Below are 27,292 nucleotides of genomic sequence, written 5' to 3'. Positions count from 1 at the left end.
GATTCTCCCAAGTTCTCATTATACTCTTTCTCTTATATAACTAAGTAGAAAGGGGGAGCGGAGGTGTGTACAGGTCCACAGGATGATAATTTGTCAGGGGGAGTTACCCTTTGCCTTTGATGACAAAGGGGGAGAGAAGGCAGTAGGAAGAGGTGTCATGATCGCGGGGGAGTACTTGTGTTTCCATCAATTCCAAAGGGGGAGATTGTTGATCAATGGCTGTCATTGATGTGAACCCAAGCAGCACCAGGGGCTACCCCAATCTTGCATTGGAATTTTGACTTGAAAATTTACTCTATTTTGAGTCATGGATCTTCTAGATGGATTCTACTTGTCAAGATGTTTCCTTTGATATATAAAATTCCATGTAATAATTCGTGGTTTGAGAGATATTCATGTTTGAATTTAGTAACCCTAGTTAGTGGGCTAAAATCCTATGGGGTTGTGGCATGGCACTCATAATTGGTTGTGGTCATTGAATAGGCAATAATTAATAATGTTTTTTTCTCTTGAAATCTCTTCAATGTTCACTTTTTGAGGACCCTCTCAACTCAAGACATTCATATAAATAGTGACCCTCATATCCTCCTATATTAGGGACTTTGTGGCTTCAGACATGGCATCATGGAATGTTCACTATAACTTTGTTTTTGCAAAGCTTCAGAAGCTGAAATTAAAACCCATTTGAGATGAATTCTTGATGAACCTTGTGACCAATTGTTAGATATTTTTTCGCTATATTTTTGGAGATATGATTTGAGGAAGTTAGGGTTTTTGCAGGCTCACGAATTCCATGTCAAACAGGGTTGAAGGTCGCAACAGTGACGTGGCACTTCGTACAATTTCGCTCTACTGAACCAGTATATAATCATATCATCTTGAGATATTGGACATAACTCTTTCTTGAAGAATAAAATATTTATCAAACGTATGGGGTTGGAAAGAGGACTCAAAGGGTTACCACAGGACAAAATTTCAGACCCTGGAGATTCGAAATTACATAGATACAATGAATTCAAATCCAGTTCCTAGAAGGCATGAAAAAGCATGCATTCAAGGATCACTGCAGTAAGGACCACACATCAACAATCAAGGGTAAGTCTCCTACAACAAGGTATGTATGATTAGTGTTTGCATTTTGAGTATCATCTCTTACATATGATTTTGTAGGACAATGTAGGTATATACAAGGTCTCGGTTATATCTCTATGTCTATATATGTCACAGTTAGTTTTGATACCACATTTTAGATGTCCTATTCTTGATGCTACACCAAGTATGCTAAATCTATATAATGTTGTATTTTCAAGTTACTTGTCTTGTCATAGTTGATAGGATGGTCTTCGTTGTTGTACTTAGAACTTGGTCCGTCAAAAGTCTAGGGTTTGTCATAAGTTTTTATTGTATCTATATATATATATTTAGGTCAGTTTTGGATATAGTCTTGCATAGAGTCCATGCTTATATTAAGAGTTGGAGTCTTTGTCTACTACTGCAACAAGTCAACAACAAAAGTGACAAGCACACTTCAGGTATGCATTGTAATTTGAATTTGTATTTATTCATTATTATGCACTTACATGTGTTTTGTAGGTAGATGTAAGTGGAAGGGTATTTTGTTTTGTTTTGGGATTGGTTTTGCTGGGAAAATTTTGCATGCAGGTAGAAGAAGATTCAAGTAGAATATCAAGCAAGAATTCAAGAGCAGAAGTATCAAAGCAAAGGAAGCATTGCAATGGAACATCCTTGAAGACATGGCAACCATCAAAATATCATGAAGTATTGTTAAGGCTAAGAGTCATCATTGTAAAGTTGTAAAAGAGTGATTTGTAAAAGATTCATCATTGTAAATATTTTAAAAGTGTCATTTGTGAAAGAGTCACTCTGCTTAGAGTCAAAGAGGCAGTGTTGGGAGGTATAGGAGTCACTATTGGGATGATGTCATTATTGGTTTGCAGGTCATAGAGTGATTAGGTATTTGGTCAAGTACACGAAAATCATTGTACATATTATTGTATCATGGATTGTTGTCCCTAGTTTGGGAATCCAAAGTCTTGTCTTATTTCAGCCATTATATGGTGGTAGGGAGGTGCTAGGAAGGTGTATGAATTTGCCTACAGGTTGGGGCCTGTGAACACTTTAGGGTGGTAGGGTGGTGTTAAGGCGAGTTGTGGCTCGCTAGGGTGTTGGGGCATCAATTCAGTTGATTACTGAAGAAACTAGGGCATTGGGGTGTCCTTCCAGTGGGAGCTGGAGAAGAATGCTTTTCTAGAATTCTAGGAAGTTGTTGCTTTCATTTCAGTTGGGGCTGAAGGGTAAGCAATTTATTAGAAAAACGTTCAATGGTTTTTGACCCGGAGGGGGTTTCCCACCTAAAATTCTTGTGCCTACTGTGTTCTTTTATTTACTGTTATTACTGCATAAACATTAATAATAATTGAATATTAACTAATGCTTTGAAAATATTTAAAAGTGCTAATTGCAAGGAATACTAATTCACCCCCTCCAGTTATTTCCAACATAGATCTCGATGATCTTCCTTATTTTTCTTCTTGTATTCTTATTTCACCTCTTGAGTTACATGAGCTTCTTCCATTTTTATTTTGTTGTTGTTGTCCTTCTTAGGTTAGGACAATTCCTTTTGTAGTTTCCATATTCTCGGCATCCAAAGCATTGGACTTTGGACATATCTCTATTTCTTGTTCTTCATGGACCATATTTTCCAATTTTTCCCTTTCTCTTGGCCATGGTTGCAAATGCTTGCTCCTTTTATCCCACATCATCCTTTGCTTTAAGTCTAGTTTCCTCTATCTTGCATAGAGACCATAGTTCACTTAGTGGGGTAGCTTCCTTCTTGGCATATATTCTTAATGTGAAGTTGCCCCAATCCTCAGGTAGAGCATTGAGTACTACAATTGTCATTTCTCTGTCAGACATGACTTCACCTAGCTCTTAAAGTTGATCCCTCATCTCAGAGATCCTCATGAAGTATGGAGCTATTCCTTCCTTTGATATCTTCATCTTGTACAAATCATTTCGTAGAGATATCACTTCTCCAACTGTTCTTACCGAGAATAGCTCTATTAGTTTATTATAGATTTATTTTGACGTTTCAATTTTGGAGACATAAGGAATAAGAGAGTCCTTGATAGATTCTATTAGAATCCTTTGAACTCTTGTCTCATCCTTATTGTACTTGGCTAAGGCTTGAGTTTGTTCCTTAGTAGGGATAGTGATATTCCCTTTGATGTGATATAGAAGTTCATTCTCTTTGAGAAGTAAATCAATCATCTTCTTCCATGAAAGGAAGTTATTGGTCCCAACCAATTTGTTGCTTTCCTTGCAAAACTACATTGAGGTATATTCAGAAGGGGACATATACTTACTTGATAGAGTTTGAGATGTAGTGGACTTACTCTTTTCTTGAAGACTTGATGGCTTTCCTTCCTTAGATCTTGATGTTCTTCAAGTTGATTTCTCCAAGTGGACTTGCTTGATGATGATATTTTCTTGATGACTTGTAGCTTGATGTAGTTCCCTCTTTGACTTTCTCTTCTTGTAGGTTCCTCTATATAAGGATTTTCTTCTTGCTTTGTAGTCTTCCTTGATGAATGATAGATGGATGACCTTCTTGTCCTTGATGTTATTGAGACTTCTTGGCTTGATGCTTCAACCTTGTAGATGTTATTCCTTGATGATTCACCTTATGAGTGTTCTTGAGATGCCTGTTACTTGATGTGTCACCTTAGCTCTAATACCATGTTGAAGAATCAAGTGAATTTATGTATAGTAGGATTATTCTTGAAATGATAACAATTTTTGAATCTCTTTTACAATTTATCATGTTAGCTTAATCTTATTCTTCGTATTAATGCATGTGTGTTTACTTCATCAAACTGCTACCAAAAAACATAAGAACAAGAACACAAGATATTGGCTCTCTGCCAGGGCAAAACCTCTCTCTATTAGATAGGAAAACCCTTTCATAAATTTCTCTTATTGAAACTTCTTATTGATCAATTCCAAAACCTAGACCCTTGACAAGAATATCCTCCAAGCACAAGTCAAGTCCTTCCTTCTTCCTATACTTTGTCTCCCATCACTTCGTCCTCTTCCTTTCAGCACTTCGTTTCTCCACACTTCATCCTCCTTCTTCTTCCAGAAACTAGTGATAGACCTTGTTATGTGAGCTCTAGAAGAGTGACTTATCTTTGATCCTTAGTGAGATCCTTCACTTATGAAGATACTTTCCTTCTCTTGTCCAATCGAGCTTCTTCTTGATGTGTAGTTGCAAACTTGATGTGACAGCACTGCAGCCCTAGTTTCTCGCACATGTGGGAGGTTTCCTTATACTTTTTGCTTCTTTCTCCTTCGCTTGAGAGACCCTCTTCTTTTCTTGAGTAGGAGGCCTTATAGGCCCAAGTTACTAGCCCAAACGATAAGATATGTATGATTGTGATACTGCTACTGTTATGATCGCATACTGCTCTTCTTATCATGCACGTGTGACTATTTTTCACCCTAAATAAAATCCCTTCAACTTCGATTAGACTTCTCCTTCTTCGCTACACCAGATGCTCCTTAAACTCGCTTTCCCTTCACCCTTAACTCGTCTTCCTTCTCATTGATTTCAGAGGTATTGTAGGCTTGTCATTGGAGGAGTGGACAACCTCTGCATATAGAGGACAGCCCCTCCTTTAGGTCGACTTGAGGATAGTAGGCCAACTTCACTTCTTTTGCATAAAAAATTCTTCTTTGATGATGTCGTTGCATGGAGAGGACTTTGAATTTGCTTGGAGATATATTCTTTGACTCTTATACAAATATATACATGGTGTAACATTCCCTTAAGGTCTTCAACATTTTCTTTTGACTCTTTGACTCACCTATAGCACTTTAACATGTGCTAGAACTATTTCAATGAGCAAGAAACTCATTGATAAATATAACAAAAATAATATTTATTTTCTTGAATAAATACAAATATCAAAGGTACATTTATGAATACCGAACCTAGTTACACTTTCTTCATTAGAAATCCACGGACTTATTGAGCTTGGCATACAGCATCGACCAAATACTTGACCAAAATGTGCTTAGAAACCTTCTTTCTCGATCTGAGATAATGGACCGTGGGATCCCAAAGTTTACCCACGCTCATTCAAAGAAGATATTAGCAGTGGATTTTGATGTGATACTCTTCTTCCAGGCCACCATAATGGCCATCTTATATAATTTGTCGACGACCATGAAAACACAATCCTTTCCATGCTTAGTAGAAGGAAGGCCCGACATGTAATCCATGGAGATGGATTCCCAAGGCTGACTAGGAGTAGGCAGAGGAGCGTATAGGTCTTGGTTCTTGATGATTGGTTTGGCAATGACACAGGCAATGAAGGATCTAATGCACTTACCAACATCCTATCAAAGGTTCAACCAATAAAAATACTTCTACAATACTGCCACTGTTTTCTCTACCCTGAAATGTCCGGGGCCCCGATTGTAGTGTTCCTCCCAAATCATCTTGGCATGCTCACTTGAAGGCACATAAAGGTGTCCCAGGTGGTATAACAATGCATTATAGAGGTGAAAATTTGGAACTTTCTTGCCTTCTAGGAGCGTTTGGTATGTGTTATAGAATTCTGGATCGCTCTTGTAAAGATGCGACCACCCTGCAGTCTCGTTCCCATAAGAGTCGAGCACAGTAGTCAGCGCCATGACTGGTGGTCAATTGAGGTAGTATGCAACATTTTTGGTGCTTACCATATTGTACTTAATGTTCAAATGGAACTGGTGCATGTATATGGACCATTTATGATGGCGATCATTCTGCAATTTCCCTTGTGTCTATATAAAATGCAGTGGTCAGTGGTGTTGTAACTCTCGGAGACATTTCTTCGTTGTGGGGGAACCAGTGCTCGATACATATTAAGATTGATGAAAAATTAATAAAATCAGTGGCTGGAGAAATAGGCCATGAGAGCACCAAAGAATCTTCTAATTCAAAGACCTAGCCTTCGAAACCGGAATGTCTAGAGACACAGAGGATTCTAGGGTCTTTGAGCTAAGAAATGATTTATAAAGAAAATAAAGAAAGACATGGTTTAAGCTTAGGAAATTAACAATATAAATTCAAACCTCTATAGAAATAATTAAGGGAATGAGAGATAGTGTGAGTGAGTTTATGGAACATGGAGCGTTCTTTAAGGGTCTCAAATTTAAACTACATGAGTACTAACAAGTAAATTCATGAAAGATTAAATTGAGACAACCTACTGCATCATACACCATTCCAAAAGAGGAAAAAAACATAAATGAACTACTACAAACAAGAGGGAAAACAACAATTGCAACCATCCCAATGTTGGAATCAAAACTGGTTACTATTATTGAGTTTTTGAGAGACTCCTCCGTTACATGGACTCTTGCCTTTTCTCCCTTCAAACCCTTTACAATCATCGATTTATCCTTTTTATTCCCTTTCCCAATCTAACTAATCTACTGTCAAAACTGAATTAGTTTTGAGAACTGACTCTTAACTTGGCAATAAAGTGTTTTTAAACATTTACAAAAACTGTTTATCTAAAATCCTTAAAGTTAGAAAAGTAATTTAACATATTATATATATGTATTACATATATCATATTAAATTAAAAAAAACAAAAATTCTTTTCGGTACCCTTTTGATTACTTTTACAAGGCACACACACACACACACACAAATATATATATATATATATATATATATATATATATATATATATATATATATATATATATATATATATATATATATATATATATATATATAACAAGCCTAAATCTTTGTTTTCGCACGTTAGATGTGTCAATATAGGTTTTCATTGATGTCAATATGGCATTGATTGAGATGTCAATATTCTTCATATGCCTCGTTCCAGATGATGATTCCATACCCTTGAATGATCACATGGTTGGAAGATTAGATGGATGATCTCACTTGATGGTTGGAATGAAAAACTAATGGAGGCTGCACTATAACATATCATTGCACCATTATGTGATGACAGGGATGATACACCCATTGTTGGACACTATCATGATGACGTGGATGTCCTACGTGATCCTATGATGATGAAGAAGCCAAATAATGGAGAAGATAAACAATAGAGAAACCAAACAAAGAAGCCATATTGTCCTAATCATTTTCTGCACTAAATAATTCAAGGGAAGTCACAAAGAAAAATGTCTTTCGCTCCTTAGAGGAAGAATCTTTACATGTGACCAACACCATCTTTTAGAGAATAATCTTCCCTTTCCAATGAGCTATTACATAGCCCAAAACTCCAAGTGGTTTCAAAGATATTGAATTTTTAAGTTAAGGAAATTATTCATAGCAGTGAGCCGACCTATGCTCAAAGACACATGTTGGCCTACCTCCAGTGACGTGCCCCTTCAATTTTAATAGCAAAAAACACTATAAATATATAGTTTTGTCCTCATTTCAAGTGAGCAGTTCGGTGATCATTCTTCAAAAGAAATTACAGGAGTAAGAAAGGTTGAAAAGAAAGGAAATGAGTCATATTAATCTTTGTTTTGGATTTGAAATATATAGGCAGATGAAGTAACCTATAGGTAACACACCTCCAGTCATCCAACACATGAATTAATCTAGGTTTATGCACAGATTTGGACAGGACTAAGCTCAGATCTAGGAATACAACAGTTTGCTTAGGTTGTGCCTTAATTACCTTGACTATTACATCTCTTTACCTTGTATGAATGTGATCTTCAGATCCGTGCAACAATAATGATGATAAGTGAAACAACATCTGTTTGATGGCTTAGTGAAACCACTTCTCCTTAGATTAAGAACCTTTTCCTTGGACTGAGATATCTTCTAGCTCAGAAGTGCAACAGGATTGCAATATTTAGCTCTGTGTGCAACAAGATTGTAGTACCTTGATTGTGATCATTCGAATCATTAATTTGAGATCATATCTAGTATTTCGGAGTGCAATAGTTGCAAGTTGTCATAGCTCCAACATCACAAAGTGGTTGAGTTCTTAACTGTGCCTTGATGACAGTGACTACCTAACTCAGATTTTTGACTATGGAATGTGACTTCACTTGCCAGTGACTGAGGCTCGAATAATTAAATCACACTATCTCTCAAATATCTTTGTGGGGGAGTTTCACTTCCTCGGACTATGACTAAGGCTTGTGAAGATATGTTGGACAGTGGCATTGTTAGATGGTAGAATCTCCTCTTGAATAGTAGCATTGGTGAACAACAACATCTTCTCTTGTTGAGAACTTGGGGACTTGTGGGCAATGAAAAATAGAAGGCTCAACCTATTAGAGACACTTTTGAAGTCTTTGTGAAGATCCCAGATTGGAGCCTTCTTGTTGAATAGCCTTGACTGACCTTGGAGTCAATATTGAAGACCATGATGCATCGTTGATGTCATCATGAGGTAACCTTGGATATCTTTGTTTGAGTATAATGAAGAGTAGTGGTGACACCTTCTATGAGACAAGGTTGTCATTGATGATATGACGTGACGATTAAGTGAAGGGATTGCTAAAGATTCACAGGGCTGGTTGAAGAAGACTTTGGGAGCCGTGAAGAATAACCTAACATATCTCGACAAAGTAAAGCTAAAGGATTGGTGTCCTTGGAGTTGGTGCTCCTAAACTCAAGGTTGGTGCCTTGGATAAGATAGGGTAAAAACCCTAGAGGTCGGAGCCTCACTAAAGTCCAATTAGGTGCTTGGCACATCCTAGGTTGGAGCCTAGGTGACTTCATCAAGGGTTGGATCCCTACCCATATTGTACTTGATTCATTGTAAAGATTATACTAATAAAAGCAGTTATTTCTATTGTTCATTTTGTGTTCTAAATATAAGTGATATAACTGGTAAAAGTAACAATTGAAAATAAATATTGATTCACCCCCCCTCTAAGTATTTCCAACAATTGGTATTAGAGCCAGTACCTTCACTCAAAGCCTAATAGCTTGAAGGTTGATCATTGGAACACAAATGGCGAAGCTAAGGAAGAAAGTATCCAATCCTCCTAAAGATTTGTCTCCCTCAACCACCAAAATTGAAGTCAATCAATTTGTGAAGCCTCCGTTGTTCAATGGAAACTTTGATAAATGGAAGGAAAGAATGAGGAATTTCTTAAAGACTCAAGGCATTGAAGTCTGGAAATAAGTGATTACTGATAGCATGTTGGATGGAGAATCCAAGGAACATAATACAAGAGCAATGAAATCAACCTTCAATGGGCTACCTGATTCTATGAAGGCCAATTTTGAAAAATGTTCGTCAACAAAAGGCATATGGGATAAACTTCATGATCTTCACTCGAAAGGAGCATTCACAATGGTCTCTAGTCAAGAAAATGATGGAAAACAAGAAGGAAATATAGAGCCCATCAAGGAAACTGAAGATAAGAGTGATGATATCAAGGCTAAAGAAGACCTAGAAAATGAAGAGAATGAAAAAGATTTTGAAAAATATCTCCTCACTAAAATTATGGCTGCCATCGAAGAGATTAACAATTTGAAAAAGGAAAATGAGGAACTTAAGAAGAAAGTGCAAGTTGGTGACCAGGACCTTGTCAAGCTTCAAGTACAAGAAATAGATGAGGAGCTCACCAAGATTAAGGAAGAATTTCATCAAAACAAGAGAAAGCATCATGAAGAAGTCATATCCATGACAAATCAATTGGATAAGGCAAAGAAATGGGAAGATACCTTATCAAGCCACCTTGAACAAAGGCACAAAAGCTTGAACAAACTTGAAGTAAAGATTGGTCAATACAAGGAAGAGGTATCCTCCCTAGATCTAAACTAGAAGAAGCAAGGAAACAAGCACAAGGAACTAAGGAGGTGATGGAAGCTTTGGCATTCATAGAACGACAAGTTGATGAAACAAAAAAGGAGAGAAACACCATGATATGCCAACTAGAAGAAAAGGATGATGACATCACCAAGTTAAGATTAGAAATCACTTCTCTTAAGGCCCAATCACGTGAAGAAACCAAGATGAAGGAAGAAATGGAGATCATTCTATCAAAGAAGGATGAAGAATGCAAGAAAATGAAGGAAGAAATTGTTTTTCTTAAAAAGGAAGTTGACTTGCTGAATAAGAACTTGAAAAGTTCTCAAAACCTAGATGACATCCTAAATCATCAAAGGTCTCCCCTCGATAAATTAGGTCTTGGCTATGCAGGTGAATCCTCAAGAAAGAATGATAAAAACCCTAATGCTTCAAACAACACAGATGTGAGGAAGCCTAGAAGAAATGTTGATGCTCCCAGTTCCAGCAAAGGCAAGGAGGAGTCAAGACAACTATGGAAGATACCCTCCTCCAAGAAGAAATGTAGATGGTGTCAAGGATGCAAGAAGAAATGATTATCATCAAAGGAACCCAAGGCAAAAATACTTTAGAACTACATCAAGGAAATCTCTATCTCCCAGGTACCAAAGCATATTTCTTGGTTATTCTTATTCTTGTACGAACTTTTGGCACATGGCAAAAGATTGTGAACAACATAAAGTGCAATTATGCAAGAAGTCATGAATTATTATTCATGAACAACATAGAGTGCTTCAAGTGTCATAACATTGGTCTTATGGCACGTAATTGTAACTTGAATTGGGCTCCTACACAAGCTAGAACTATGCCAGAGAAGAAAGTTACACAAGTATGGAAAAGGAAGATTATTGAATTTAGAAGTCCCTTGAACACTCTAGCCAACAACACATGTTTTTGACATGATGTTGCCATCCTCAATATTCCAAGTATTTGATGGAGACTCTACCAAAAGGAAGACCATGCGTACAGTTAGGGGGAGCTTATGATGATTAAGCATTCTTGTAGAAGCTATCCATGAATGGGCCCTATGAAATCCTTGATGGACAATTATCCTTTGATAGATCATCTCTTGGGAACACTCCACTGAAGAACATAATCCTTATTCAGCCGATGGACTATTGTTGAAGATATCTTCCACTTGATCACTAAGCAGGTAATCTTTGCTGAGCTAGAAGAGTTTGTGCAGGTGGGAAGAGTTGGTTCATCCATGAAGAAATGCAAACACATCTATCATGGACCATATTTCCAAAAGGAAGAGCACCATGACAGGGGAGTAACATACCCATGAAGATCTACTATTCATGAAGAAAGGAAGCAACTCGACAGGGGGAGTTTTGGGACATCCCATTTTCCATTGATGTCAAAGGGGGAGAGAAAGTTGAAAGGGAAAGAATATTGCCATCAATGACAAAGGAGGAGATTGTTAATCTAGGTTGTCATTGATGTCAACATGGCATTGATTGAGATGTCAATATTCTTGAGATGCTTGGTTCCAGACGATGATGCCATACCCTTGAATGATCACATGGTTGGAAGATTAGATGGATGATATCACTTCATGATTGGAATGACAAATTAAAGGAGGCTGCACTATAATATATCACTGCACCATTATGTGATGACATGGATGATACACCAATTGTTGGACACTATCATGATGACATGGATGTCCTACATGATCCTGTAATGATGAAGAAGCCAAATAATGGAGAATATAAACAATAGAGAAACCAAACAAAGAAGCCATACTATCCTAATTATTTTCTGCACTAAATAATTCAAGGGTAGTCACAAAGAAAAATGTTTTTCACCTCCTTAGAGGCATAATATTTCCATGTGACCTACACCATATTTTAGAGCATAAGTTTTCCTTTCCAATGAGATATTACACAACCCGAAACTCCAAGCGGTTTGAAAGATATTTAATTTTTAAGTCAAGGAAATTATTCCTAGCAGTGAGCCGACCTATGCTCAAAGACACATGTCGGCCTACCTTGATGCAGGAGCATCCAACTCAGGCACCATGACCGGGTGTCAGTCTCTGCCAGGTCAAAAAGAAAAGTTGAATTTACTTTTATTAGTCTTTATGTTGGTTGACAGAATAGTAGGTAGGACTTTTATTCTTATTTTAATTTCCAACTTAGCTAAGGGTAGTTGATCAGTTAGGGTCATTTGTTTGTCTGTTGTTAACAAGTCAGGGATTAATGATTGTCCTATTATTTTAAAAAGAAAAAGACAAATGTATTTTAAGGGAAAATCTTGTCATGAGATAGAACGAATGACTAGTAACCAAATAACTGTAAAAGTCTGTAACTGAAAAGCAACTGTACAGTTTCATTAACTGGAACAGGGAAGCTATAAATGTAACAAGACAAAATCATGTAGGGGTTCAGTTCAATATCTCTCGCACTCAAATAAAAATAACAACAGAGAAATCAAAGTTCTGTCCATCTGTATGTCTACTGTAATTTATGTTTTCCGTTTAATGATTATCTGAGCATACAACTAACCATATACAGATTCTTGAAAATAAATTCTTCTTTATGTTTCCGGAGAGAAAGAACCAGTTCACATAGCGAGGCCAAAGAGCAAACACAGTACGAGGGTTTGTAATTCGTTCGAAGCAAACAACGAAAATAGAACAGGAGTGGTACAACCAGGGTTTAGTACAGGCCAAACACCTACAGGCCGAGCGAGAGTTTCCACAAATACATTTCAATTGACAACCATATAAAATTGCCAGCATAGTTACAGGGTTCGTGTAGAGCTATACATTATATCTCAAGCAAACTGAAGGTGCATAACAACAGTTCCGGCTACGAATTCAGAGTAAACAAACAACGAACGAAATTCAGGTAAAACAAACTTAATATTATTACATCTCCCTGAAGAATTTCCTTCCAAAAATTGCAAAGTCCAGCGTATTATAATTACATAACAGAACTGTAAAAACAAAGCCGTGAACGCTCAAACCATGAGCTATAAACCCTAGGCGAGGGTTTCAACCACAATATTCATACACAACATAGATACATAGACCCTAGAATGACAAAACCCTAGGTGAGGGTTTAGAACGAATTTGCAGTTACAAACAGAAGGTTGCAGTCAAGACACAGTGGAAGCCCAGAATTCCAGAGTCGTTGAGCATCGCTCACAGTGAGCCATTCGACAAGCAACGGGGTGACAAACCCATCCAACTCGAAGACAGAGTTAAAGACCCAAAACGAAGACTAAAAGAAGTTCGAAGAGGCAGAGCCTATTGGACAAAACCGAGACGTGTATGGCCAAACCCTCCAACAGAAAACCCTTAACACCTGCACAGCCATGATACACAGGTGTTAGCAGATACATTGCAGCAGAAGTGGAAGTATAGAGCTGGAAAGGAAAAACCAAAATGTTGAAATTGCAAACAATTACCTGAGAGTTTGTAGTGAGGCCAAAGACAGGCATCCCACCAACAGTGTCGATTGACTGTGGAGATCAAGGAGCAATCCAGGTTAGGAACTGTGGAAGGAAACTCATAAGTTGAAATAGAGAAAGAGAAATTACCTGTGTGTTAAGCCGGAGACGGAAGAAAGCCATCGAGCCGAACTTGGAAGCAAGCAAACATTGAGTTGCTAACCGGAATGAGCGATACCAGTGCATGAGTTGACATACGGCGGCCTGTAGAACTCACGGTAGAAGGAAACCAAAACACAACAGAGGTCACTTACCCAGGCAACCACAGGACGAACCACATCCATCAACGAACCAAAGATTAAAGACCAACACAGTCATAGCAAAGAGCAACCAGAAGCGCACCCAGGACTTGCAGCATAGCTGCCCACTGAAACCTTGCAGAGCACTGCGGAGTAAACCCTCGACGGGCAACAACAAATGACTGAAAAGACCAACGAACAAAGGGAACAAGCATAGGGTTGAGCGGGAAATGCAAACTCCAAGGCAAGTACCTTTCATTATTGCTTAATTGAATGCCACATAAACCAAAACCAAAAATATCCAAATTGCATTTCATCCACGTGTAGTCACTACCATATGATTTAATCAACCAAATAAACATTACAAAATCATTCCCATACGACAGTTTATAAAAGTGTTGGGCTGGTCCCATCATACCTCCAGTGACGTGCCCCTTCAATTTGACTAGAGAAAAACACTATAAATATATATATAGTTTCGTCCTCATTTCAAGTGAGCAGTTCGGTGATCATTCTTCAAAAGAAATTATAGGAGTAAGAAAGGTTGAAAAGAAAGGAAAGGAGTCATATTAATTTTTGTTTTGGGTCTGAAATCTACAAGTAGATGAAGTAACCTACAAGAAACACACCTCCAGTCATCCAACACATGAACTAATCTCGGTTTATGCACAAATTTGGACAGGACTAAGCTCAGATCTAGGAATACAAAAGTTTGCTCAAACTATGCCTTAATTACCTTGACTATTACCTCTCTTTACCTTGTATGACTGTGATCTTTGGATCTATGCAGTAGTAATGATGATAAGTGCAACAACATATGTTTGATGGCTTTGTGAAACCTCTTCTCCTCGGATTAGGAACCTTTTCCTTGGATTGAGATATCTTCTAGCTCGGAAGTGAAACAAGACTGCAATATTTAGCTCTGTGTGCAATAAGATTGTAGTACCTTGATTGTGATCATTCGATCATTAAGCTGAGCTCAGATCTAGTATTTCAGAGTGAAGCAATTGCAAGTTGTTATAGCTCTAGCATCAAAAAGTGGTTCAGTCCTTAACTGTTCCTTGATGACAGTGACTACCTAACTTGGATTTTTGACTATGGACTGTGAATTCACTTGCCAATGATTGAGGCTTGGATAATTAACTCATAATATCTCTCATACATCTCTGTGGGGGAGTTTCACTTCCTCGGACTGTGACTAAGGCTTGTGAAGAGATCTTGGATAGTGGCATTGTTAGATGGTAGAATTTACTCTTGTACAGTAGCATTAGTGAACAACAACATCTTCTCTTGTTGAGAACTTGAGGAATTGTGGGCAGTCGAGAATAGAAGGCTCAACTTACTGAAGACACTTTTGAAGTCTTTGTGAAGATCCCAGATTGGAGCCTTCTTGTTGAATAGCCTTGATTGACCTTGGAGTCAATATTGAAGACCATGAATCATCGTTGATGTCATCATGAGGTAACCTTGGAGATATTTGTTTGGGTATAATTAAGAGCAGTGGTGACACCTTATATGAGACAAGGTTGTCATTGATGATATGACGTGATGATTAAGTGAAGGGATTGCTGAAGATTGACAGGGCTCATTGAAGAAGACTTTGGGAGCCGTGAAGAACAACCTAACATATCTTGACAAAGCAAAGCTAAAGGATTGGTGCCCTTGGAGTTGGTGCTCCTAAACTCAAGGTTGGTTCCTTAGATAAGATAGGGTCGAAGCCCTAGAGGTTGGAGCCTCACTAAAGTCCAAGTAGGTGCTTGGCACATCCCAAGTTGGAGCCAGGGTGCCTTCATCAAGGGTTGGATCCCTACCTATATTGTACTTGATTCATTGTAAATATTATACTAATAAAAGCAGTGATTTCTATTGTTCATTTTGTGTTGTCTTATAAACCACAAACTATTTATGGTATCACTTATGATATTTTCTAGCAGAGAGAGAATGTGATTTCAGGTTGATTAATAGATGTTTATTTCTTTATGAATGTTTTTGTGAAATCCACCTCTGGGACCACTTTCATTTTTATCTTTCATGTGTTTTATGCCATCGGGTTTCTATTGATTTGAATAAGGGATGATGTAAGCCATTGATTTCATCTTACCTATAGTGACTCTCATCAATATCCTTGCATTCAAGTGAACCCACACTGAAGATCAATTTGATAAATCTTGAAATCAAACCCTTAGGAGAAATCCTTTGATTTACACCCATTTAAAACTTTAGGAGCAGTTGAATCTTTTACTTCTCACCCAAGGAAATATTGGGAAGAAATAGTACACAATGACCATCAAAGCTTGCATGAATGCGTAGTCACCAAAGCCTTCATCATATACTTAAATTTTGATAGAATTATCATAGCTAATAGAGAACAAAGGTCACGATTAGGGTTCCACTAGACCATCTTAAGATCTGGCATCAAATTTAAATCATTTTCCATAATAAAATTGATTTTCACATTTGAAGCTTTAAGACTCTTTGAATAAAATTCTTTGAAACGTGCTTTCATCTTTGAATAATTTCTATTCGTTTCCATCTTTTCTTTCTTTGGAAAACACTGATGAAGTTTTGGTATCAACCTTTTTACTTTTCTTTTTGCTTTGTTTGTACATGCGTTGTCCTTTCAGCATTCCATAAATTTCACTTAAACACCCTCATATGTTTTCACCTTGGCAGGAAACAAATTTCTTTAATATAAGTTGTGACCTCAATCATTGCTCTTCTCCCTTCATGAGAATAATTACACTGAACACCCTCCTCATAATATGAGATAGTTGTAGAGAGATCATCTAGTTTATTCAGAAATGAAAATTAATTTATTGTAGACTTTTTAAAAATGCTGAGCATATACCTTCCTAAAGAACTGGAAATATCTCTTAAACCGCTCCGAATGTTTGGAAACTTCTCTCGTTGAAGTTAATTGGGGGTATTCTGCAAAAAACGTAGATCGTGGATTTTTAAAATTCGACATCTTTTGCCCAAAAAATAAGCACGAAATTCATGGCCTGGACATGCCTGGGTTTTCTGTGTATGTGATCTCTACTCCATCAATTTGAAATTGTCTGCAATGCATTACAAATTGAATTTCATGTCGTCTTTCACAGCCAGAAATCATCACAGCTTCACTCCTTCTCTGATGTATTGCTACAAGACCACCTTTTCCATTTAATTCTAGGTCGAATAGGAAATTGAAGCTAAGGTCCAATCTTCATGGCAAAGACAAACTAAGTCTAAACCAATTCTATGAATTAATGATGTCAATATTGGACAAATGAGACTTCACTACCTGAAAAGCAACGTTTCTTGCTTTAGTTTTATAAAGAGAACACAAATAGATTTGCTCCCATCTAGAGTACAGAGACCAAGATAAACTTTCCCCTCTCATAAGCAATTGTTGAAAAAATTGTGCCCACTGGGAAAGTTCACGCAGTGAAACTATTATACCAAACAATGGAAGCTCAATCTTCATAGAATAATGCACAGTTTCCATTGCATCATTATGAATAAGAGCATTAAACTTTATCAGCTTTGAAAGAAATGGATGGATGTAAAGCACCATATATAAACAAGAAATCATCTTCATGTAATGCATCCACATAAATCTTATTGAAAACTAGAGAATTGGTGGCTTTTTCAATGGCACCTCCCAAAACACCTTCCCAGGTTCCCTCACCCCAAACATAAACATTCCCCAGGGCCTCAAATTAACCTTGACCAGAACCTTGACTTAAAAATTGAGCGATGAGCCTACTATTTTATAAGAATAGTTTTTTTTGTATATAAACCCGGGAGTATAAGAACAATTATAAAAAACTCCATATCAGCAGTTCTCGATGAAACCGATTTTTTGCGTGCGAATTTTGTTTTTTTTTTGGGAATTTTCCTGAGTAAGCCTTGAAATTTTAGCCTGGCAGGATTTGGCTACAACACATTGGCTCCAAGTGGGGACAAGGTTTTGTTTGCAAAACACTGAGAACAATAGACCAACTGGCTTCTCATTGGGAAAATGGAGTCAACTATATAGTTTCTTTCAACTGTCTCTGAGAAATTTGATAACTGATGGATAGAAACTGAGAACCTTATGAATCCTTGACTATCTGGACTTCCATTTATTCAAACCTGAAAACTATTTACAAACTTGAAGAAAAATCAAGTGCTCACCTAGTGAGCTTATTTATGTACACAACAACTGCCTGTCAAGTGACATTAGTGTTCCAATGACACCATGCTAGCATTTGAGTGCTAGATTTCACACCACTCTGCCCATGAACTTTGAGAGTAAGAATATGCATAACCAAATAAAATTCTTGAGGCAGGGAATTCAATACACATCCCCATATTGATGTTGGTTGTGACCTGTAGAAAACTGCCATATAATCTGCTATAGAATCTTCAAAATGATGAGAAAAAATATCACCATAATTATCAAATAAAAATTGTTGTATAAGAGTAGACTTTTGTGGTAGCAGAATGTTCTGAGCAACTCCAAAATGTTCTTCTAATTCTGCAACAGGTTGTTGATGTGTTTCACATATATGTCCTTCTATAGGGCAACCAAAAATATGTTTTTTAAAAGGATATTCATCCTCCTTATCAATGGATTCTTCAACCTTGGGCCTTTTATAAAATTCAAATGGTAGCTCCAAGCTTTTCCCTGAGACAACAGATGTTTTATCAGAAAATTCAAAAATTTCCCTACATACCTTTGGCTCTGGAGCAACTATGTTTTCTCTAATGCACGGATGAGCATATTCTTTGTTAGAATCCTTTCCATACATACTTATGACAAACCTTCTTTACTCTAGAAAATGACTTGAAAGATGATGGTCAAAAAATGTTTGCTGGCTGGTTTCCTTCATGGCATTTTCCTGAGAATGAATTTGCTTGGGGACTACTATCCAACTCTTTATAGGAGTCATAAATAGGGGCATGTTCAAAGTCTACAAAATAAGATTTATGAGGATTTATTTGCAGCTAGATTATTTCCTTATCCACCAGGCCATAAGAGCTAGAAAATACGTACTTTTCATCAATATGGTCATAGGGTTGTTCCATATTTTCTTTTAAAAGGATTATGATATTTATATTTGAATTAGCAACAACATTTTCTTCCTTAATGCAGTAATTTAACTCTTCCATTTCAGAAACAAGAAAAACATCTCTTGATTTAAAGTCACCTCCATACTCTATAACAGTTGTTTGAATCATAATTTCCTCACTTTCCTCATCATAGAATGGTGGCCCTTTCCATAGGTATGGAATTTGATCATTTTCAACTTCTTCTCCATTCCCAAGAGAGCTCAACAAGATGCCTTCTTTCAAGGTGGCTTCCAACAATACTTCATTAACATCTTCCAGACAATCTGGGAAAGATTCTTTAATTGATTAGTCCCTTCTGGGAAAGATTCTTTAATTGATTAGTCCCTCCAAGAAAATATTGCTTGTCATTTTCAGATCTTTCTTTTGAAAAAGAATGGTTGAATACTACTTTAGGATCATGAGGGATTTGCAAAGTTGCTTCAAGATTTTCACATGTAGCGTCATATTTAATTTCTTGAGAAGTATTTTCATCATTTTCAAGAATGTCCTCCTCACTTTCAGTAACACTTTCTTTCACAATCATATTTACCACCATTAACTTTATTATCAACTTCATAACCAAAATCTTGTTTGATGGATATAGATCTTTGCAAAAAGAACTAAAGGCTGCATGAAAATCCTTCAAGGAGGAAACATTGGATTGAGGCAAGGCTCTGTACCAAATCCGAGCATCTCCATCTAACGAATAGAAAAATAGGTTCATTAATGTGTCTTCATGTGTGATTCCTTGTTGAACCATGCACATATGAAACTCTTTGAGGTGCTAAGTTGGATCTTCATATTCATTTGCTTGGAATCTTGGAAGAAAGGCGTTCTAGTCATTAAATGAAGGCACAAGATTTAGAAAGCTAGATATCACAGAGAAATTTAATGGACCAAATGTATTGGCCAAAAATAAAATGTGAACAGAATTGAAAAGAAAGAGATGTAGCTCTCAGGTGTGGCCTGCACCTGGAGACTACACTCACCAAAACAGAGAGATCACTCTTGTACACTCTATTATTCATCAATGAAATATTACATCATTAAATACAATAGTAGGAATTAGGAAGTTGCACCCAAACCCCTAAACTTTAGGAACTAATCCTAAACTAGGGAGAACGTTACAACAATGTAACCATTTTCTCCATTAATACAAAATAATATTTATTATTTTTAACAAACCCTTCTGGCTGTACTAAGTAAATTTCCTCTTTTAAATCACCATTTAAAAATGCAGATTTAACATCAAGCTGGTGTAATTCCCAATTACATTTAGTAGCTAAAGCAATAAGCATTTTGATTGTATTTAACTTTGCTACAGGTGCAAAAGTATCATCAAAATCTATACCTTCCTGCTGTGAATATCCTTTTGCAACCAGCCTAGCTTTTAACTTATCTATACTTCCGTCTACATTCATTTTTGGTTTAAACAGTCGTTTGCATCCTATGGGTGTTTTATTCTTAGGTAGCTCAACTAAATCCCAAGTATCATTTCTAAGAATTGATTCCATCTCTTCATTCATTGCAGCTCTTCATTCCTTAAATTGACTAGTTTCTCTGTAATTAGAGGGTTCTACAATGTTCAAAACCTTTGACATCAAAGCATAGTTTCTCAATTTCAATGGTAATTGAGTCTTCCTTCCTGACCTCCTTGGTAGGGACTTACCTCAAATTTGTTTTCTTCTGCTATAACTGGGCTTTCATTATCACCTTCTTGCTGTTCTTCTTTTTGCTCTTCTTTCTGCTCCTGCTCTCTTTCATCCTCGCTGCTTTCCTCCAACAACAATGGAATGTGCCAATCATCACCAACGTCATCTTTCCCTTCTTGTACTTGTTCATGAAACACTACATCCCTGCTTGCAAATGTCTTACGAGACTCAAGATTGAATAATTTATATGCTTTAAATTTTGTGCCATAACCAACAAAGATGCATTTCACAGCTTTAGGATCTAATTTCTTCCTATCAGCTTTGGGTATATGGGCAAATGCTTTTGACCCAAATACTCTTAGATGGTTTACTGCTGGTTTAAATCCATATAGAGCTTCAAAAGGAGTTTTGAAGCCAAGATACCTGGTAGGACTTCTGTTCTTCAAATATACAGTAGTATTAATAGCCTCTGCCCAAAAGCTATTAGACAGACCCTTACCTTGTAACATACTCCTTCCGCACTCCACCAAGGTTCTGTTTTTGCGCTCTGCAACTCCATTTTGTTGTTGTGTGTGTGGCACTGTATACTGCTGAACAATCCCGTGTGATTTGCAGAATTTCATGAATTCCTTTAGCTTGTATTCTCCCCCTTGATCAGATCGGAGAATTTTTATACTCTTACCAAACTGCTTTTCCACCAAGGTTTTAAATTCTATAAAGCACTGGAAAGTCTGACTTTTCTTGTTCAAAAAATAAACCCATGAATATCTAGTGTAGTCGTCAGTAAATAACAAAAAATAGTATGCACCTCCTAGCGACCTTGTCTGCATAGGTCCGCATACATCAGTGTGCACTAGTTCTAAAATCTTTGTTTCCTTCCTCCTATCATGCACAGGAAATTGTTCTCTATGCATTTTTCCTAAGGCACAACCATCACAATTTAACTGAATATTACGAAAGATAGGGAGTCCCTCAACCATACCTCTCTTCTGCAATAACATGAGGTCCTGCAAATTCAAATGACCGAACATCTGATGCCAGAGTTGTTCGGCTGTCGATCCTCCTACAACCATGGCTTGCTTTGGTATGCTTTTTGCATCCAGTCTGTATAGGCTTCCAACTCGCATGCCTGTTGCAACTATTTCATTCCTGCAATCCTTTATCACACAATGAGTCTTGAAGAACTCGACTTGCATATCTTGATCAGTCATCATGGATACAGATATCAGATCTTTCTTAATTCCAGGTACATATAAAACATTTGTAAGGTGACTAATTTTTCCATTTGGTAACTTAACTGAAATCACCCCATGACCTTTAATCTCGTATCCACTATCATCTCCTAGATATATTTTTGATCCATTTATACTTTCTTCAAAACTATCAAAAAATTCCTTTTTACCTGTCATGTGAGAGGATGCTTCGGAATCGACATACCAAATGTCATCTTCATTAGATGCTGAAAGGGCACAGTCGATTGTGAACAGTCAAAATTCATCTTCTTCTTCAACAAAGTATCCTCTGTGCTTTGCATTTGCCTGCCTCCTCTTTGCATCATCAGCCTGCTTCTCATAACACTCAATCTGTATATGACCCTTCTTTCCATAATAATAACATTTCTTTTCAGAATGATTTGCAAGCATACCTTTATGAGAATGCAGATTCTTATGTGATGTTCCTCCTTTCTGCTTTGATTGCTGTTGTGACTGCTTTCCTTTGGATGATCGTCGTTTCGCCATCAGCGCAAGATCATCACTCTGGGGGTTCAAGTTCTGTCGCCGCTCCTCCTCTTGCTGCAAGATCCCAGTGAGATCATCAAATGAGGGCGCTTTCTCCCTTGCCGACACTCCAGTGATGAACGTTTGAAAATCATCACGCATCCCGTTCATTGTGATTGCAACAAGATCTTCATCAGACACCGCCACTCCGATGGCCCCCAATCCGTCTTTCACATCTTTAATTCGCGCAACAAATGCAGTAGCAGTCTCCCTCTCGTCCATCCTCATTGAAAATAGCTTGCTTTTAAGTGCCAAGACTCTGCTTGTATTCTATATCTCATACAGACTTTTGATTTTCGTCCAGATGTCTGCGGACGTTTTACAGTCTCTGATGTGCGCAATAACATTGTCTTTCAGAGACATCTTCAACAAGACTTTGGCCTTGTTCTCTCATTTTTCCCAATCTTGCTCTTATGGCCCTTCGTTCGGCTTCTGCTTATCGCCTGTAACTATGGACCAAGCATTCACACCCTCAAGCAAGGACTGGATCTTAAACTTCCAATTTGTGAAGTTAGATCCATTAAGTTTACCAGACTCGTTAAGGTAAGATTCCGTCGTATTACTCATTCTGAATCCACCCAACAAAAAAAACAATACCTGTCAGATCGATCTGTCACCTCTACCACCGATCTACAGTGTCTGGCAGTCCCGTTCCAACGAGCAAATTTGGCGTCTTCAATACAGCCAAAGATTCGATCTGATCAAAAATTGATCCGATCTGCCTCTCCCGGATAGATCTGCAACTTCGCCGATCTGCACCCCTTGCAAACCGCCAAATGAAGTTGAGGCTTCCCGCAGATCCCCTTGAAGGAAGGTTGGCGCGTCCTCAATCAGCGTGTGAAAAATCCCGTTTGTTTTGGCGCTATCCCGAGCGAAAAATCCGCGCCAATTAAAAATCGGTTAGAGTATTTTTGCTGGCGCGATTTCCTCCTTAAATTCCGCGCCAATTGGATGTTCTGGCACTCTGGCGCGATTAATCCCAACAAATCTGCGCTAATTCCCCCTCCTGGCACTTCTGTCAGCGCAAAAAGTGCGCCAATATCCTCTCCACTCAGAAAAAAATATCTGAGTCCGAGCCAGGTGTTCTGCAGTCCACCTGCTCAATTGAATACAGAGCTCTTGTGTACACGCGGCCACTAAGGCACTTCAAGCCACACAGGCAATTCTACCACACAGGTAAGCTAGCTATAAAAAAAAGGCACTTCAGCCACAAGGTGACAAAAGATCAGGCTCACCCAATCTGAGCTCTGATACCAAGATAAAATGTGAACAGAATTGAAAAGAAAGAGATGTAGCTCTCAGGTGTGGCCTGCACCTGGAGACTACACTCACCAAAACAGAGAGACTCTATTATTCATCAATGAAAGATTACATCATTAAATACAATACTAGGAATTAGGAAGTTGTACCCAAACCCCTAAACTTTAGGAACTAATCCTAAACTAGTGAGAACGTTACAACAATGTAACCATTTTCTCCATTGATACAAAATAATATTTATTATTTTTAACTGCCAAGAACACCAATTTTTTGGAACCAAAAAGAATCTAGTATTCCCAAAGGTAAAAACACCAGGTGAAAATTTTACAGCCTATCATTGGGTTTTGTTGCCTTCAAAAACCATCAAAAAATATTTAAATCCAGGGAAGATATTTTCAATTTCGTCCCCAACAACCGTGCCAAAAGATGTTGTAACTCTCGGAGACAATCCCTGGCTGTGGGGGAACGAGTGCCCAAGACATCTTAAGATTGATGAAAAAGTAATAAAATCAGTGGTTGGAGGAATTGGCCATGAGAGCAGTAATGAAGCCTTCGAAACTGGAATGACCAGAAACAATGAGGATTGCAGGGTATTTGAGCTAAGAAATGATTTAGAAAGAAAATAAAGAAAGACATGGTTTACGCTTAGGAAAATAAGAATCTAAATTCAAATCTTTGTAGAAATAATTACGGGAAGAAGAGATAGTGTGAGTTAGTTTATGGAACATGGGGCTGTCTTTAAGGGTATCAAATTTAAATTACATGAGTACTAATACGTAAATTCATGAAATATTAAATTGAGCCAACCTGCTGTATCATACACAATTCCAAAAGATGTAAAAAACATAAATAAACTACTACAAACAAGAGAGAAAACAACAATTGCAACCATCCCAATGCTCGAATCAAAACTGGTTACTATTATTGAAGTTCTGAGAGACTCCTCCGTTACATGGCCTCCTGCCTTTTCTCATTCCAAACCCTTTACAATTGTCGATTTATCATTTTTATTCCCTTTCCCAATCTAACTAATCTACTGTCAATATTGAATCAGTTTTGAGAACTGACTCTTAACTTGGCGATAAACTGTTTTTAAACAGTTACGAAAACTATTTATCTAAAATCCTTGAGAGTTAGAAAAGTAATTTAACATATTATATATATCATGTTTAATTAAAAACAAAAATTCTTTTTGATCCCCTTTTGATTACTTTTACCAGTAATACACACACAGATATATATAACATGTATGCATCTTCGTTTTTGCACGTAAGTTGAAGTCGAGCTGGAGGGTTTTGGACGATTGTGCGCGGGTCCCAGTGCTTTTCTCCAGGCACATGCTGACAAAACTGCATACAGTTTCGTAGAAACCATAAACCATTTACGGTATCACTTCTGATGGTTTCTGGTAGAGATAAAATGTGATGTTAGGTTGATTAATATCCATTGATTTCTTTATGGATGGTTTTGTGAAATCCACCTCCGGGACCACTTTCATTTTTAACTGTCATGTATTTTATGCCGCTGGGTTTCTATTGATTCGAATAAGGGATGATGTGAGCCATTGATTTCATCCTTACTTGTAGTGCCTCATCAATAACCTTGCATTCAAGTGAACCCACACTGAATATCAATTCGATAAATCTTGAAATCAAGATTTTGAAGCGTGGATCCGATAACAGCCCGAAGGCAGAACGCAGCAATGTCCCAATGCGGCCCTGTGGCGATGAGAAGAAACGTCCACAGCGAGAAAATCTCAGGTGTGGCCTCATCAAAAACTATAACATTTAATGGGAAAAATACAGACATCAGTCGGCAAACATGTTGCAGAGAATGGAAAAGAGGATATGCTCAGAATCTTCTGTATGAGGAAACGTTGCCAATATTATGCCAAGAAGGCTCTGCCCAGAACAGCAATTAAGAGAGGTCTGGTAAAGACCCCTGTATGATTGGAAGAATTGAGAGAAAAGGAAGGGAGCAGCCCTGGAAAATGCGGCGGTTCCGCCACTTCCAGATGTTCCAGCACGAGAGGATGAAGAGCGCCTGCTTAGAAGAGCCCTGAGAGGCCCACCAGGAGAAAGCGTCCTGAATCAAAGAGAAATGCTGGTGTGGGAAGTGATATTTACAGGAGAGATCATACCAGAGGGCCGAGGAAACCGGGCACTGAAAGAACGTGTGTATATTTGTTTCCAGAGCCGCATGACAGAGATGACAGCGACCTGGTCCACACCATCCTTTGCGCTGGAGGACGTCCCAGATAAGATTCTTGTTTGAGAAAAGGAGCCATGAGAAGAGAATGGCTTTGAGGGGGCATGGGGCCTTCCAGAAAGCGAGAGGGAAGACGGAGGGGAGAGGGGGGAGGGCAGAAGATAAAGCAGAATACAGGGATCGGACAGAGATAGGGCGGATGGCGGAACAGGTGGACCAAATAAGTTCGTCCTTGCTGCCAAGCTGGAGAACCTCCCCGCGAGAGAAACGAGATGTAAAGGAAGACCATAATGGACGGAGAGGGGGGGAATGGCAAGCTGGAGGTCAGATTTCCAGGTTGGCAAGTTGGAGGACCAAGAGAGAATGAGGTGGTTCCAGGTGAAGAGCCCTCTTGAATGGAAGAAGGAAAGAAGTGGCGGAGGGATCATGGCCTCGAGTTGATGGAGAGTAGGGTCGACGCCAATGAGCACAGAGGAGCCGGAAAAAAGAGTCCATTTGAGGTGTTTTAGGAAGAAGGAATGGAGCTTTTTGAAACTGAGCCAAATGGGGGATCCGCTTCTGATTCCCAGAGTAGATCTTCTGAACCAGTACACCAGGCCCCTCCCTTTCAGGTACTTCTTGTTTATTAGGGAGCTCCAAGGACAGCGTCCAAAAATTCCCCTGTGGAGGGATTTGCATATAAGTGCTTCTCCGAGGCTTTCTCTTTCATAACTTTGGAGAAAGCCTTTGATTTACACCTATTTAAAATTTTAGGAGAAGTTGAATATTCCACTTCTTTCCCAAGGAAATATCTGTAATAAATAGTATACAGCGACCATCAAATCTTTCATGCATTCCCAATCATCAATGCCTTCAGCATCTGCGTAAATTTTGATAGAATTATCATAACTAGCAGATACCAATGTCACGATTAGGGTGCCACTGGACCATCTTAAGATCTAGCTTCAAATTAAAATCATTTTCCATAATAAATTCAATTTGCACATTTGAAGGTTTAAGACTCTTTGAATAAAATTCTTTGAAGCGTGCTTTCATCTTTGAATAATTCCTATTTGTTTCCATCTTTTCTTTCTTTGGAAAACGCTAATGAACTTTTGGTATCAACCTTTTTACTTTTCTTTTTGCTCTGATTGTACATGCGTTGTCATTTCAACATTCCATAAATTTCACTTAAACACCCTCATATATTTTCACCTTGGCAGGAAACCAATTTCTTTAATATAAGTTGTGAGCTCAATCATTGCTCTTCTCCCTTCATGAGAATAATATATACCGAACACCCTTCTCATAATCTGAGATAGTTGTAGAGAGATAATCTGGTTTATTCAGAGATCAAAATTAAGTTTGTTGCAGACATTTTACAAATGCTGAGCATATACCTTCCTGAAGAACTGGCAATATCTCTTAAGTTGCTCTGCATTTTTGGAAACTTCTTGTGGTGAAGTCAATTTGGTGTATTCCGCACAAAACCCCATATCGTGGATTTTTAAAATTTGACACCTTTTTTCCAAAAATTGAGCCCGAAATTCATGGCCTAGACATGCTTGCATTTTCTGTGTATGTGATCTTTTCTCTATCAATTTGAAATTGTCTGCAATGCATTATAAATTGAATACCATGTCGTCTTTCGCAGCCAGAAATCATCACAACTTCACTCCCTCTCTGATGTAATATTGCAAGACCACCTATTCCGTTTAATTCTAGGTCAAATAGGAAGTTGAAGCTAAGGTCCAATCTTCATGGCAAAGAAAAAC

Source organism: Pinus tabuliformis, chromosome 2_1 (assembly GCF_031772625.1).
Source record: "Pinus tabuliformis cultivar Carrire ecotype Pingquan chromosome 2_1, CPIR1, whole genome shotgun sequence".
Taxonomy (NCBI): Eukaryota; Viridiplantae; Streptophyta; class Pinopsida; order Pinales; family Pinaceae; genus Pinus; species Pinus tabuliformis.
The sequence above is the reverse complement of the archived record's forward strand: the minus strand, read 5'-3'. Positions refer to the sequence as shown.